Below are 14,538 nucleotides of genomic sequence, written 5' to 3' on the forward strand. Positions count from 1 at the left end.
TTCTTCCTCTTCCCCTCCCTCTGGCTCCAAGCAAATGGGCAGAACTAAATGAGGCACTAAGGTACAAGGAGGACCGGCATTCCGCAGTGAGAGTCAGTGGCTCGTGTGAAACCACCCTCTCTCAGTATGTTTAGCTCTGACCACAAAAGAAGCCTAGGCTTCCGGGCTCACATGTGATTGCTATTAACAATAGGTCATCTGGCTGTGCCACTGTGATAATTGTATCGTCCACTGAACAGTTACACCATTTTGAATACTCTCAGAATTCAAGAGGATGCGGGTGGTGGAAAGTGACAATCAGAGCTATGTGCAGGCCTCATAGATCCCTTTCTTACACTTTCTGCCAAAGCTGCCTGCTCGTCTGGTGCCAAGTTCTAAAAGCAGCCCTCATTGCAGTAACCTGAACTTTGAAAATTTTTCCAGTCCATACTCTGTATTCCCAGGCAAGTTTTGCCTAAATTCTCTCGATTGTGACAGGATTTAATTCTATGCCCTCGTTATATAAATTTCCTCACTGAAGAAAACTTGGAGCAATTAGATAATTGCATGAAGAAAAAGATTTCCCAGAGTTCATCCACCCCCAAACAACCATTGTTAATATTTGATGTATTTCTCATTTATTTGTCTGTGTGTACATGTATATGTATAAAACTATGATTGTGATATATATCATTTAAGTCAGTATAAGCAATTTTGCATCCTGTTTTTGTTACTTTATATCAGATTATATGTAGTTTCCTGTGTTATGACATTATCACATGGGCTTTTTTTTTTCCAAATATGACATGGTTTTATAAACAAAATTTTTAATGGCTCACCCCATTGTTAGTATATCCCAGTGAGTGCCAGGGGTCTCCACATCTCACAAATTAGGAACTGTTAGAGGGGAAGGGGAGATTAGGAAGAAAATCCAGAAGTCTTCCTTCCAAACTTCTCCCCTCAGGAAGGGTCAAAGTCATCTCAGACCAGATCTAGTGGTCAGGAGCATGCACTGGCCCCAAGACTGCCCAGGCTTCCGTCTCAGCCCTCTGCTTACCTGCGGTGTGACCTCAGCCACGAGGTTTTGCTTCAGTTTTCCCATTCATAACATTGAGATGATAATAATTCCTTCCTTAAAGGGTTTTGGGGATGATTAAGTGAATTAAGATATGTACATGGACCAGTGCCTGGCATATCCCTACTACGGAAGTGTTGGCTACCTTTCTTAGCCATGGGCAGAGAGGTCCTTACAGTGAGGTTGGAGGAACTATAATATTTTTATCTTCTATGTCGCTACTGTAATGTAAGTTTTTATGCCTTTAGATAAGATCCTTTATTTTACCTAGGAACGAATGTGTTGCTTTAATATGAATATTAAAATTTAATTTAATTCAGAAGGGAAAGACAATAGATTCAGGGAGGAAAAATCCTCTCATACACTTAGCATGCTGTTAATTTCTTTTTACTCAAAAATGCCAAAAGCCTGATTCCTCTTGACAAATGCTCCATAGAGCTTTCCTACGGCTCTGAGGTTTGTGAAAGCTTCTCATGCGGCTCTCTGTGTGAGCTCTGTCATTACTGCCATGATCTTTGCTTGCTGGAAAATCATTTCATCTAAGTTGTTCTCCCAAGGATTCAAATAGGAAAATGAGTTAGTAAATTTTTTAAAGTATCACTAGGTGCAGTAGCAAGCTCACTGAATTTAGGGGCAGGAGGCCTACGTTCAAGTCCTACTTGCTTCGTTAGTTCTTTAATTGATTATCTGGGTGGCTTTGGGCAAATTGTGTCGCATCTTTGAATCTTGGTTTTCTCTGCTATAGAGTGGGCGTGTTACATAACAACCTCAGAGGATGTTAGAGGATTTGATTAAATTCAATAATATGCAAGAAAGTATAGGAGAAATTTTAAAATATGATATAGCTATGTGACTCTTATCATGAGACAGTGAAACCTACACCCATTGCTCTGATTCACTATCCAAAAGGGGTTTTGTTTTTTTATTCTCCAACATGTCTCCTTCACACACCTTCTGGAAGCATGTCCTGTATAATAGCTGATGAGATATCACAATGAACAGACAACTACAGTGTCAGGCGTGTTGCTTCCTGTTGGATCTCATAACAGACCTGTTTATTTCCATCTGAGGGAAGCAAACCCATTCTTTTTATTGTATCCTGTTCTATCACGTTCACACTATTGAGTGTCACAGCATTAATGATAAAATTCCAAGGGAAAAACCTCTATTTCGGCAGAGATCTGCATCCCATATGACTAATGTGGCCTTTTTAGGGAGACTACTATGTGGTGTGGTGTGTTCCCTAAGAGACAGGCTTGTAGCTATAGAAACTAACCTCATCCAGGCCAACGGTGTGGGTAAAGGAGGGATAGTGCTGACTTTGTTGATTTGTCTGTTTTTCACTGTGGTTCAGAATACCCAGGGCCATTGGTGGGATAATTGAGCTGTGTCTTTTCCCCTCTTTTAGCATTAGATGTAAAACTCACAAGATGTTGCATGAAGAATGGCATGCTTTCATACCCTTGTGCCAAAATGATCCATAGCACTTAGGATAGTACAGGTAGTGGGAATTCCTACAGGTAGTGGGAATTAGGATATGGCTGTTCATTTGTTTAAAAAAAATTTATTAGATAAAGAGGTTTTATTCCTGGTGCGGTGGCTCATGCCTGTAATCCTAGCACTCTGGGAGGCCGAGGCGGGCGGATCTCTCAAAGCCAGGAGTTTGAAACCAGCCTGAGCAAGAGCGAGACCCCGTCTCTAGTAAAAAAAAATAGAAACAAATTAATTGGCCAACTAAAAATATATAGAAAAAATTAGCCAGGCATGGTGGTGCATGCCTGTAGTCCCAGCTACTTGGGATGATGAGACAGAAGGATCACTTGAGCCTAGGAGTTTGAGGCAGGCTAACGCCATGGCACTCTAGCCTGGGCAACAGAGTGAGACTCTGTCTCAAAAAAAAAAAAGGTTTTAGATGAGTGAGAAAGCATTAATAACATCAAAACTTGGAGAAAATGTTTTCAGTTTCTTTTTTTTACTGGTATTTCTTTTGCACCAACAGTAAAACAGACTTTTTTTTCCCACAGTAAAAAGGGAATAGTTATGATGATGTCTCCTTTCTCTTGCTCAGTCCTCCTTGTGAACTGCAAGGATTTGCCAAAAAGCTGGCAGAAGCTGGGGCGAACACACACTGTGACCAAATCTGAACTTGAACCCAGTGTCATTTGATTAGCATTTACTAAATATCCTTCCTATGTGCCAGGCATGTGCTAAATTCTGGGAACACAGAAATAAATGGGATTTTGTCTTAGTTGGCTTGGTCTGCTATGACAAAGTACTATAGACTGGGTGGCTTATAAACAATATTTATTTCTCACAGTTCTGAAGGCTGGACATCCAAGATCAGGGTGCCAGCATAATTAGGTTCTGGTGAGGGCCCTTTTCTGGGTTGCAGACTATCGACCTCTCATTGTATCCTCACGTGGCAGAAAGAGAGTGAGCCAGCTCCCTGCTCCCCTCTTACAAGGGCATAAATCCCACCCACGGGGGCTCCACTCTCAGCACCTAATTATCTCCCCAAGGCCTTACCTCCTAATACCATCACCTTGGGGATTAGGATTTCAATATATGACTTTGGGGGGACACAGACATTCAGGCAATGGCAGACATGCTCTCTGCCTGTGTGCTCGTGGTTGGGTGGGAGATACAGCCAAGGAGAGCATAGCCACGAAGGGGACACTGCAGCATGTGATGAGCGTGACAGGGACCCACCGCTGCGTGTTAGCCTGCGAGGCACGTGCTCCATGCCCCTTCTTTTGCACCTCTGGTCCCCTGACAGAGATGCTCTTCCATACCTTCTGCACTTAGGTAACTCCTCACCCGACCTTCCAAATACAGCGTCAAAGGTCGGTCACCTTCTATGGAAAGCTTTCCTGATATTCTGTCCCCCACCAAATTTATTAACTCTGATCCCTGCATTAAATTGTTGGTTTGTTTGTCCAGTTCAGTATTTTTTACTACATAATACATGTTTAGCACTGTGCTTAGCACAAATTAGTTTGGCCCTTGAGAATTGACTCATCTGATTTGCACAAAACAAACTCATAAGAACCTAATATATTAACCAAAGGGTCATTTTCCTGGGAGTTGTGGGGGACAAAAAGGGGAGAGCAGAGGAGAAGATGACATCTTTCCAAGTGTCCCTTGTTGGGGCTGCCCTACTGTCCACAGTGCACATCTCTGTTCTGTGGCAGTGACACAGGGGTGTCTTCTGCCAGTGGGACTGCAAGATCCTGAGGGTGAGGGCAGGGCTTCCATTTGTGTGTGCGGAGGCTTCATGAAGGTGAAAAGAAGGGAAGAAGGGTTCTGCCCGAGGGCCATACTGGCATGGGGGTTAATCTTTTGTCACTGTGGCTAGGCTAGGGTGCCCTCGTATGTGGTCAAACAGCAGTCTGGATGTTGCTGTGAAGGTATTTTTTAGATGTGATTAACAGTTCAAACGGTAGACTTTGAGAAAAGCAGACTGTCCTCCCTAATGTGGGTGGGCCTCGTCGAATCAGTTGAAGACCTTGAGAGAAAAGACTGCAGTTCCCAGAATAGGAAAGAATTCTGCCTCCAGACCCAAGTCTGCCACATCCACTCCTGTCAGCAATTCCAGCCTTCTGGCCTTCCCTGCGGATTTCAGACTTGCCAACCCTCATAATCATAGGCCAATTCCTTACAATAAATTGCTCTTTATACACGTGTGTGTGTGTGTGTGTGTGTATGTGTGTGTGTGTGTGTGTGTGTGTGTGTATCCCATTGGTTCTGTTTCTCTGGAGAATCCTAATACAAGTGGTACAACATAGAGATTTACGCTAGAACCACAGAATTAGTACTCTGGAAATTTAGGACTATTCGTCAAAGCCATCAAATCTTAAATTTTTAGACTTAGAAGCACTCTAAAAGGTTATCAAAAGTATAGCTTCATCTTATCATTGAGGAAGCTAAGGGCCAGAGAGGCCAAGTTTCCTATCCAAGGTTACCCAGCAAATAATTGTAATAGATGAGACTGGCACCAGGCCTTCTGACTTATCCCACTTTTTATATATCAAAAGAACATCAGTGAAATAGTGAACTGTGTCATGTCTTTATTCTGTGCCTTGAGTTTATGATGGCAGAAGCAATAAACATCCTTCCAGGATCTGACTTACATGTGAAAGTATCTTTCTGGTTCCAGTGTGGAGGAAAGAATGTGTGTGTGTGGGGGTGGTTGTAGAGATACGGAGGTCAGTTAGGAAGCAGGTTCCTAAAGTAAAAGAGGTCTTCAATCCCACCTGGCACCTGATGACACCTACTTAAGGAAACCCTCAAACTCTCATAGTTGGTGATTCTGTTTTCCCAATTGTAGGATGAACCGCCTTCTTACTCCTCTTACTGAACTGTGCCTGCTATTCAACACTCGCCTCTGGGGCAGACTGGATTTGAAGGACACCAGGACCCCTATCAGCCATTCTTGTTCATTTCTGAAGCTCACCTATTAGAAGCTGAATCATCTGTGCTAAGTATTATCCTGTCCCAGGTGTATACTGAGAAGCTGCTGTGTCCTGGGCCCTAAGGTAGGTTTTGGGAGTAAAGAAATGAATAACACATGGTTCCTAACCTCAAGGAGCCCAGCATCTAAAAAATGTGTGCAGACACAAAAACAAATAAACGTAATTCTTTGTAGTAAGTTGAACTGTGGAGATACACACAAGATGCGTACCCAAGCCAGCCTGGGGTGGAGGGTGGGAGGAAGGAAACAAAGAATGTTTCCCGGAGGAGATAATGCCCACGCTGAATCCTAAAGAAAGGTGGAAGGAGGTAGTAGCCAGGCAAGGCGGACAGGACGGTGCTGGCAGAGGTATGGTGTGTACAGAAACTGGCAGAGGCAACGTGCAGGACGGAGCAGCAAGAGATGAAATGAAAGGGGAGAAAAGGGTGTACCATGGAGAGCCCTGGGTAAGGTATCCTGCAGATGGTGGGGGACCACTTGAAGGTTTTAAGGGGGAGAAGGAAATGGTCGTTTTAGATAGACCACTTTAGTAGCTGATTGAGGAGGGATTGAGGGGTTTGAGACCTCCCATGGTTGTCTTCTTTGTGGCGAGAACACTTAAAATCTATTCCCTCAGCACTTTTCAAAAATACAATATATTGTTATGTAGTCATCACATTGTAAGGGTCTTCCTCTTGATGGGAACAGAGATGGCAGCAGGAGACCTGTGCTGGCCAGGCTTAGAGTCAGGGGAGAAAGAAGGCAAAGAATTCTTATGTCACATCGTTCATGGTTCTTCCCTGTGCCAGCTCTTCTCAGGGGACATTCAGTTCCTCCTGGGGCAGGGGCACTCCAGAAACTGAAGACCTAGTTTCCCTGTGAGGTCTTAAACTGGTAAAACATGACTTAATGGGATGCAATTAGATCACCTCCCTCAGGGACCTGGTTGGTGTCTTCTAAATCAAAGTAAGACTTTGCTGGAATTATCACCATTACAGGAGTGTTGTCTCAGGAAGACAAAAGAGACTGTAAAAGCAAGCTTGGGTCTACTAAATGATATTGGTAGATTAAAACACGACTATGTACCTAAAAGGAACTACTTGTCTATTTGCACTTTCAGGAAAGGACAGCAAAGACAAAGAAATTAGCAGTAATTACCCAGGACGATCTAAGGGAAGGGAGAGGCCAAATCTGGTGGACAAGAATATTACAGTCACTAGAGTGGTCTGAGGCAGGAACAGTCATTTGCTCATTTATTCAGCAAACATTTATTGAGTGTTTATTGTGTACCAGGTGTAAGGGTGGTGGCAGGGCGCCCCTCTCCTCTCTAGATCAAAAAAGAAAAGGCTCATAAGACCAGACCCTGCTGAGAACAACCACATCTAGATATCCACCCAGATAAGAAAGTTTTGGCTCCTGGACTCCGCAAATAGCGACAGCCCCTCCTATTTCTCAATGACCATCGAAGCTCACAATGGAAAATCCCCAGCTCTTCCCGCCCAAAGTCCCTAGCCTGGTCCAAATGGTATAAAAGGCCACAGCCCCTCCAAACGGATGCGACTTCTCGGGCCCCCCACTTCTTGGGACCCACAAACCTCATCTGGGAGTGCACAATAAAGCCACGTTGTTTCTAAGGATACCCTAATCATGAAGAAAAAAAAAAAAAAAAAAAAAAAAAAAAAAAAAAAAAAAAAAAAAAAAAAAAGCCACGTTGTTTGGTCCCACTCTCCTCCTCTCTCTGTCTGTTTCTTTAGCCACTGGAAAACTTTACACCAGGTACCACGTATCAGGTCCTAGGTCAGAGGTGAAAGGTCACTGGATATTGCAAAAAGATATTGCAGGCACGAGACACACCTGCTGCACCCATTTCCCCATCTTTTTAACTTTTAAGTAAGTGTGACTCCTGTGCTCCAGACTAACAGAACAAGACAGGTACTTGCTTGGTCCAAACACTCTTAACTGATCCTATGGAATCCCCTGTGCACAGGAAGTTGGGCAATGTTCTAGTCCAGGCTTGGCTCAGAAAGAACTTACACAAGAATTTTATAAACCAAAACATTATGATAACTTTTCCAGCCTCTTCCCAATAACTACCCCATCCCATCATTCTGGAGACCTACTTTACAACACACCCACTCCCCACCTTCCCACACGCAAAGGGAAATATTGTATTCTGCTTTGTATAGCAATTTCTTTGTAGTTTTGTTTGCACATGTTTAATTAGTGTGAATCAGGTGGCTCAGTCCCTAAGAACCCGACCTAGTTTTGCATGCACTAGAAAAGGTATACTTGTTTATTTATTCATTTATTTAACAGACATGGGCTGAACACCTATGCAAGGGCCAGCCCCTGTGCAGGGCTCAGAATGCAGGCAGGAATGAGACGCAAGCCCTACCCTGAAGGACTAACAGTAGAGGGGTCCCTACATTAAGTAAAGGGATGAACCTTTAAATTCACTACATAATAATAGGTTCTGTGACTTTATAAAAATCACAACTTCCTCTTGTGGGCAAACTCCACCCTCCCCAGGACTGGGTCCTGCTCAGCGGCAGCAGAATCCTGGGCTTGTTTCTGTCAGGGCAAATGACAAGGGAGCAGGGACCCAGTGGTCCTGAAGAGAATTAATGTTCTCACTAATACAATAGGGAAAGCAGAAATCGATCTACTTAATATCACTTTTCAACCAAGTTTGCCAGAACATGAGGAGAGTCTCACAGTTGTTGGAATGAAAGCAGTAATGGCGATTAAACCGAGTATGAGGTGGGATAGTTTTAATTTTTGTGTTGTGGTCATATTTTACCTCAGAACCCTTCATGACTCCTTTGAAGAGCTATCTGGTTGTTGTCATTTCCTTTAACTTTTTTTTTCTTTTGAGATAGAGTCTCACTCTTTTGCCTGGGCTAGAGTGCCGTGGCGTCAGCCTAGCTCACAGCAACTTCAAACTCCTGGGCTCAAACAATCCTCTTGCCTCAGCTTCCTGAGTAGCTGTGACTATAGGCATGTGCCACCATGCCCGGCTAATTATATATATATATATATATTTTTTTTTTTTAGTTGTCCAGCTAATTTCTATTTTTTAAAATAGAGATGGGGTCTTGCTCTTGCTCAGGCTGGTTTCAAACTCCTGACCTTGTGCTCAGCCTCTCAGAGTGCTAGGATTACAGGCGTGAGCCACCGTGCCCGGCCTCCCGTAACATTTTTTACTTCATTTTCAGCTGACCCACACTTATCCATCACGGCATAGCTACAGGAGAGTACCTGAGGCTTGCTACGAGACAGGAGAAGTGGGAGCTGCCCAGACCAGAGACTGGGCCACAGCAGGAGAAGGGCCTTGGAATCAAGCAGACCAGAGCTTCAATCCTGCTTCTGCTCCTTTTGTCACAGAGTGACCATGACCAAGTTAGTCCGTACTGCTGAATCTCCTTGTGCTCATCCGCCCAACGAAGGCAGCTGTGGCCACCTGAAAAGCTAGAGAATGAACTAAAGGACCCACAGGAGACATTAGTCGGTCGTCTCTCGATAGCACCTTGGTTTTAAGTTGGGGGTTCTCCCACTTTTAGGCATGCACTCTGAGTGGGGTAATACTGCCTCCACCTCCAGGTGTGGTTCCCCACTGGCTTAGCGCAGCCAACATATCCTATCCCTCCAGACGTGTGATCAGTCTACTGATGGGCATGTGTCTTAGCCACACCCCAGTTTCAACTCCAGCACATGTTTCACTGCCTCCCACTGGGTCTAAAAGAGAAAGAGAGAGAGAGAAAATCCTAGTCACATTTGAGTCTTGGCACAGCCTGACCTGAGGCTAGAGCTACCCCTGGACTGTTCAGTTAAAGGACTGTTATTTCAGCCAGTTTGAGATGAGTTTTCTGTTTCTTTTTCTTTTTTATTCAGAGACAGGGTCTCACTCTGTCACCCAGGCTGGAGTACAGTAATGTCATCATAGCTCACTGCTGCCTCAAACTGCTGGGCTGAAGTGATCTTCCTGCCTCAGCCTCCTGAGTTGCCAGGACTACCGGTGTGAGCCACCATACCAGCTACGTGTGTGTGTGTGTGTGTAGACATGGGGTATTGCTATATTGCCTAGGCTGGTGTTGAATGCCCCGCCTCAAGTAATCCTCCTGCCTTGGCCTTCCAAGGTGCTGGGATTACAGGTGTTAGCCACCACACCTGGCCATTTTCTGTTTCTTCCAACATCATAAAGTCCTAGCTGATTAAAATCAATTGAGTGGTGGTCGCCCAAAATATATATCTACATCTTAACCCCTGGAACCTGTGAATGTGACTTTTTTTGGAAAAAGAGTCTTTTTATACCTAATTAAGTTAAACAGCTTGAGATGAGATCATCCTGGATTATCCAGGTGGGTCCTAAATCCAATGACAAGCATCCTTATGAGAGATACACAGAGCAGAAGGCCATGTGAAGATAGAGACAGAGATTAGAGTGATGCAGCCACAAGCCAAGGCACACCTGGAGCCACCAGGAGCTGAAGAGGATCCTCTCCTAGAGCCATCAGAGACAGCACAGCCCTGCTGACACCTTGATTTCAGACTTCTGACTTCCAGAACTATGAGAGAATACATATCTGTTGTTTTAAACCACCAAGGTTATAGTTATTTGCAAGGTGGCTATGCTCGCCACTATACAGCCAATGCTGCTTGGTTATGGCTGTTACAGCAGCGCTAAGAAACGAATGCACTAATCAACGTGCATATGGAAATAGTTACATCCTTTTCTTTTCTTGAAATATTTTAAAATTTCAAAATATTAAGGGGGTACAAATGTTTTCTTACATGGATTGCTTTTGTAATGCTTGAGTCACGGCTATAAGTGTGTCCATCAAGTGGATAGAGTTCATTGTACCCATCTGATAGGTTTTTGTCCCTGCCCCCTTCCCCCAGCACCAGCCTAATTTCCAATGAGTTTTACTTCCCTCTGTGCACATGTGCCCATCAGTTAGTTCCAGTTTAATAGCAAGTACATGTGGTGTTTGTTTCTCCATTCTAGATACTTCACTTAGGATAATGGTCTCCAGTTCCATCCAAATTGTTGCAAAAGGCATTAATTCACCCTTTTGTGTGGCTAAGTGGTACTCCATGGTATACGCATCCCATCTTTTGATAATCCACTCATGAATTGATGAGCACTTGGGTTGATTCCGCATCTTTGCAATTGTGAATTGTGCTGCAATAAACATTCAAGTGCAGGTGGGGTTTTTTGTTTGTTTATTTGTTTGTTTTTGTGATAGAATGACTTCTTTTCCTTTGGGTAGATACCCAGTAGTGGGATTGCTGGATCGAATGGTAGGTCTAATTTTAGTGCTTTGAGGAATCTCCTTACTGTTTTCCATACTAATTTGCAGTCCCAACAATGATAAGTGTTCTGTCAGAAGGAATTTTCTTTTAAAAAAAAAAAAATGATAAGTGTTCCTTTCTGCATCCACACCAGCATCTATTGTTTTTGTACTTTTTAATAAAAGCCATTCTAATAGTGATAAGGTGATATCTCATTGTGGTTTTAATGTGCACTTCCCTGATGGTAAGTGACTTTGGGCATTTTTTTCATGTGTTTGTTGGCCATTTGTCTATCTTCTTTTGAAAAGCTGCTGTTCATGTCTTTTGCCCACTTTTTAATGGGGTTGTTTTCTTCTTGCTGATTTGCTTGAGTTCTTTGTAGATTCTAGATATCAGCCCTTTATCAGATGTATAGTTTGCAAATATTTTCTCCTATTCTGTAGGTTGTCTGCTTGCTATGTTTATCATTTTCTTAGCTGTACAGAAGCTTTAATCCTTTTCTTCATATATGTTTAACTTCCATCCATGCCTTTGCCATTCCCCTTCCTTATAAGGGCTGACACAGTCCAGGCTTGAGCCAGGCTGCTTCATTTAAATAACAACTTGGTCATTTCCTAGCTTCCTGACCTTAAACAAACTACTTAACCTCTCTGTGCCTCAGTTTCTTCATCTGTAAAATGCTTTTACTTGTATTAAATAAGCGAACACATGTAAGTGCTTAAAATAGTGCCTGGCATCTTTTAAGCAAGACACATAAATGTCAGTTATTATATATTCTCCCTGTTCTTTAGTGATTTCCTTTCCTCACCAAAATGCTACTTCTTCATGGTAATGAGTTCAGTTTTGTTCTTGCCTAGGTTTTGTTTTGTTTTTTTTAATCATTATTTCTTATGATTCATTCACCTCATTATGCTCTTAGGCTGTTAAAATGGAGAGAATGTCACTCAGAAAAGTCTGAACACACCAAGCCCTGTGGGATCTCACTTGATAGCTGGGGTTAATGATCGGAGAAGTCAAAAGTCCAGCCATTAGCAGAGTAGAAAGACAAAGAACCTGATTTGACTAATAAGCAGTGCAATGCCTGTGGCTTCCAATGTACTATCTTTCTCCAAAATTTTCCTTTGAAATGCTTATTTCAAACAGTATGAATAATTGATTTTCAAAATAATTGACTTGTTTTTCACAAGTGCATGCATGTTTGTTTGTTTTATGATGGGGATGGATCAGCTGGTAGAAGGAAGGATTACTAGGCTTAAAGGAACCCTCTATCCTATTTTCCAAATTTCAAAGAGATTATTTGTTTGTTATTTATTTAGTAGAGACAGGGTCTCCTGGCCTCAAGTGATCCTCCCACCTCAGCCTCCCAAGGCACTGGGATTACAAATGTGAACCACCATACCTAGCCTAGCATTTGTTCTCTAAAATCTGTTTCCCTTTCTGCAAAGGAATTTAAGAGCAGGCTTTATCTTCCAGACCACTTAGCTCAGAGTAGCACATCAGCACGTCCACCTTTCACTTACGATTGTTCCTCACCCGGACACTAGCAACGTCAGAGGGTGTATAACTTACTACTAGAGCGGGGCCTCGGGGCTCTCCTTCCACATGGCATTAGTAGCTGAATGTCCCGAGCTTTCTGTTATGTCTGCAGGGCCTGTTCGTCCTGACGTTGGACTATCTCCTTTCTCTTTCACTTTCACTGTCCCTCCTTCACTCAAGATGGAAAGTATCCAATTCCCAAGCCCATACCTTTACTACATTTGCAAAACTGAGAGTCCCTTATGGTACGCCTTTGCGTGGTAGGAAGCCTTGATTTATGCAATTTTAGATTTCCTAAAAGAGAGAGACCAACCTGTGGCCCTCACCTAAGAGCTTCATGGGCAATTCTTGAAGCATGAATTAAAAAGATTGCTACCGGCCAGGTGTGGTGGCTCACGCCTGTAATCCCAGCATGTTAGGAAGCTGAGGTAGGAGGATCACTTGAGGCCAGGAATTTGAGACCAGCTTGGCAACATAGCAAGACCCAGTCTCTGGAAAAAAGTCAAAAATTAGCCGGGTCTGGTGGCACACAAGACTAGTCCCAGCTATTTGTGAGGCTGAGGCAAGAGGACCTCTTAATCCCAAGAGTTTGATTCGAGCCTGGGCAAACTAGCGAGACTCATCTCTAAAATAGTAACAGTAATAATAATAATGGATATTTAGGGGGAGGGGGAGAAAAAAAAATAATGGATATTTAAATTATTTAGAATTAAATGATAATGAATATGCCTCATATCAAAACTTGTGAGATGCCATAAAAGCTATGCTTCAAAGGAAATTTACGGCCTTAAATGCTTATAGAAGAGAAGAAAGGCTAAAGATTAATGAAGTAAACAACCAATAAATCATGGACAGTAATAAGAGGGGCATAGTAGAGATAAAAGCAGTAACTAAACTACAGGCCTGAGCAAAGAGGCAAAGTCATCACAAAAGGCCATTGCTTCCTATGATGGTGTCCTGGATGCCATCAGTTTGTTGCAAGCTGCTGCCCCGGGGACCTGGGCCTCCCTTGAATGAGCCTCCAGTCCAGGCTGGAGGCTCCTTGACATGACTGACTGAATCCTTGACATGAGCCCTAATGGCTCTACCCACCAGGGGCCTCGTGCTGCCCACTGCATCTTTTCCCACCTCCTTCCCACCAAGAGCCTCTGGCTGCACCCTTCTTATTGGAACCCCATTCAATGGCAAACCTTATTCTCCTCCCTGTCCTCTTTCTTCCCTAAGGACACCACCCCCAGCAGCCCTCTTGGAAAGGAGAACTAGAGGTCTGGGGTGGGGTCCGCATCCTCCTCCTCCAATACCTCCCACAACCAGTTGGCCACGCTCCTGTTCCATGTCCCACATGCCTCGCTCATCCTCCCCTTCCTCTCCAGCCGCACCGCCTCCATCCCACTCCAGGCCTTACCATGTTTGATTATTGCAAGAGCCTCCTGTGCCCCCTCTGCATTCAGTCTGCCCCCTCCTCTCCAATCTCCACACAGCAGGCCATTCCCAGAGTGATCTTTCTAGAAGCAACCCCCTTCACTGTGGCTTACAGGCAGGTAGATGCTCTCTCCCTTCTGCTCCTGCAGCACCCAGAGAAAACCTCAGTGGTATTACCTGTCACATCTGGCATGGCTATCAACCTTGAGGGGAGGGGACACGCAGGTGTTGCCATTCAAGGTGAGGTCTGTGGGCCAACAGCTTCAGCAGCACATGGGGGCTTGTTAGGAATGCAGAATCTTTTTTTTTTTTTTTTTTTCAGTGCCAACTTGATGGGTATAGAAATGCAGAATCTTAATCATGGCCTTTTGCTAAGATCAAGTGTAGTATCTGTTCTTATCAGGAATGCAGAATCTTGGGCCTTGCCTAGACCTAGACCTACAGAGTCTTAATTTGCATTTAACAAGATCCCAGGTGATTTGTTTGCACCTTAAAATTTGGGAAGCATTGATGACTGATGGGAAGCTTCAGCCAGGTGAGGCAAGAGTTTTAACAGTTCAACTGGGTGTTTTCATTGCCTTTGTTTTGGAGAGCTTGGGGTGGGGTGGAGACAGCCTATTGAAGTGACCTACACATGTCCTAGTGTGAATAAAATCAATGCAAGCTTTGAGACTTAGATCAGGAAGAGGACCGATTATTCTGGAAACGGCTGACAATTTCAGGCTGATGCTGCGCTGCTGTGAATAAGCAGACAGATGCCAGGATCTGTCGGCAAAGGGGACTG

At 43.7% G+C, this 14,538-nt stretch overlaps 1 non-coding gene across 1 annotated transcript; it reads left to right on the plus strand.

Annotated features, from left to right (window-relative positions):
• Positions 1-14,105: 14,105 nt before the first annotated feature.
• On the plus strand, positions 14,106-14,303 carry LOC142873471 (U2 spliceosomal RNA). Its single transcript, XR_012921506.1, has one exon. It is a non-coding gene; the product is annotated as a U2 spliceosomal RNA (small nuclear RNA).
• Positions 14,304-14,538: the final 235 nt, after the last annotated feature.

Source organism: Microcebus murinus, chromosome 10 (genome assembly GCF_040939455.1).
Source record: "Microcebus murinus isolate Inina chromosome 10, M.murinus_Inina_mat1.0, whole genome shotgun sequence".
NCBI classification, from domain to species: domain Eukaryota; kingdom Metazoa; phylum Chordata; class Mammalia; order Primates; family Cheirogaleidae; genus Microcebus; species Microcebus murinus.